Raw genomic sequence first — 2,727 nt, 5'->3', positions numbered from 1 at the left:
TCGCTGGGGAGTGTATAATTAGACAGAGCTCAGTGGTAATACAGTCAGGCTCATTGTGGCAACCTTAGCATTGCTGCTCATGTTTGGCTGACAGCCCAGTGGCTTCACTCATTAACCTCCCTCGGGCTGCAGAATGGACCAGCCCACAGCCCGTGTCATTTGCTACAACACCTCAGCCTCCCTGCCGCTCAGCCAATCAGGGCCCACTGGGGAGGATGGAAAAGGTGTGCTCGCAGGGCACACGGCTCTGTAGGTGAGGGAGCTAAACATAATCGTGCTGCAGTGGATGAAGTGTAACACCAGCTGGTCAAATCTGACACAATGAGGGTTTCATCACAGTTGAAATAAGTCAGTTCTCTATGAGATTCATCACTTGCACATGATCCACGTGTGGTGGCATCATGTGCTTTTCTTTGAGGCATGAAACCACAAAGGACCCCTCACACATCTTATTGTGAAACTACTGCGAGGTACGGGAATGTCCTGTTTAATGTAGCAATAAGTCATACGCTTTACTGTGTTGTGTGTGCCATTTCCCATTGCATATGACCTGTCATAAACCCTGAGGGAATCTTCCTTTATCTTTCTAAAACAAACTCAAGGTTATTTACAAATCAATAGCACAAGCTAATACACGCCATTGCTCTGAAATATCACACTATAATATACCATAATCCTGTTTAAATCATTTGAATCACTCATGATCAAACACAGTTTTTCTTTCCATTTCCTACAAATGACTGCTGTTATGTTAAATCTTCTGATTTCCCACTAACGGAAAGTACCAGCTTCTTCACCACTTTAATGAATTTAAATAACACCATGTGTTTTCCCTTTGTGTTCATGGCTTTTCTTGTGGTGGCAGTTGTAACTTGTGAAACCTGTGAAAAGAGGATGATGAATAAATTCAGTATTTAAAAACTTTTCTGAAGTGCATGAGGCACCAGTTTGGATTTCTTCTTTAATTTTATTTTAAAATCCAGAAAAGAATGATCCTCCAATGTCCTCCAGTGTATCATGAAGATCATGTTGCTCTGGGTCGTCCTTTGCTGCTCCAGGAGTGCAGACTTCCTTGTGATTCTTTAAGTTTCCAAAAGTAGATTTGGAGGCAGAGCCTTGCTGGTTTCTCTCCTAAGCACCCCTGAGACTGGTTCAGGAGACAGACAAACTTTTTTACCTTTGATATAAGACTCGGAACCGTCCTTTTTGCAATGGATCCAGTCTTCGGTTTTGCAAGGTCTTGCCAAAAGATGCAAGGCTTTCTCTGCTGAAGACATTTGGCCTCATTCTTGAAATTCTCGTGTGCGTTAACTGCTCGTAGATTGACATTTACTCACATCTGGGCATTCATTACATGTTAGTATTTCCTAATGTTGCATAGATCCAAACAAAATCTACTCCTGCCTGTGACCACACGTGAAGCTTGAGTAAATGATCATTGTGGAGGAGCTCATTTGCACATATTACAATAAGTTAGAAATATAACAGACTCCCCTTAACTGATGGTCATTTTTCATCACACCACCGGCTAACACAATACATGGCACTATTATACATAACATAACAAGTATAAGCTTACCTTCAGAATTTGCTGGAGATTGTTGTGAAGGCCTGTCGCTGTCTCAATCAGGTATGACTCCTGATTAAGACGTCTCTAATTAATAAGCAATGTGTGAAAATGTGTGTCAATGAATTGCCAATGGATTAATGGACCAACTGATTGGCATTCATGAATGTATACACCTTCTTGCCATCAAATCGGAGTTTTACGCAGAACACCTGTCACATAAAGGGGGGATTTATGTGCAAATCTGCTCAGTTTTATGAAGGAGACCAATTATCTCTATGTAGCGATGCGTTCATCATAAACCGGTATACTCATTTCATCACTGACCTTTCCTCTTTAGATTTAAACTTCTATAGTCACTTTTGCACCCTCATGCCGTCGGAGAGGCAGGCATTTGAGCTGAGGGCCAATAACAAGGCCCCAGTTTTTTCATCTAACTATGATTTGTCTGACTACTGGACTGTTTTGAAGTTTGCTGACATTCATTGTAATTGAGCTTTAGCTTGGAAAACATGGCGGAATGTGTCTTTCCTCTTCAAAGCTCTGCTCTCTTGTCTGGGCTGAAGAGGACGGGGGCTCATACAGAGAGAGACTTTTTGTAAACCATGAATTTATGGTTTCAAAGAAAAACTTGTATTTGCTTGAATCAATGGACGTTTTTTTTTTTTTTCATTTCAATTCTGTCAATTTCAAAAGGGGTTCAGCCCAGAGAAGATGGCAGTGTTTCTTGATTGCTTTAACATTCTGCTCCTTCTTTGCATGAATTGACCTCAGTTTACAAATAAACTGTAGTACAACCTCTGAATGACTCTCAATGCTTCAAAACAGTTTTTAGAGATATATAGGTGTAAACAAATGTTTCTCCAGTCAACATAAAAAATAAATAATCTATTTCTCCAAAGGTCATCAGTGATTTCTTGTCAAGCAAGCATTATCTTGTTAAAGTTTCTGTTTGACTGGAACTCTCAGGAGTAGGAAGGAGATTGTGATCAAACAAGCAGAGAGTGTGAGGGGGTGACTGCAGCACTGATCCAGAGATCACATGGTGCATGTGTACGTCTCCATGCGTGTTCATGCTCGTCTCTTTTGCTCTTGTGATCATTAGGCACAGAGAACACCAAATGTCTCAGTATCATTTCCTCTCTCCTTCTCTCTCTCCC

Source organism: Cololabis saira, chromosome 12 (assembly GCF_033807715.1).
Source record: "Cololabis saira isolate AMF1-May2022 chromosome 12, fColSai1.1, whole genome shotgun sequence".
Lineage (NCBI taxonomy): Eukaryota > Metazoa > Chordata > Actinopteri > Beloniformes > Belonidae > Cololabis > Cololabis saira.
The sequence above is the reverse complement of the archived record's forward strand: the minus strand, read 5'-3'. Positions refer to the sequence as shown.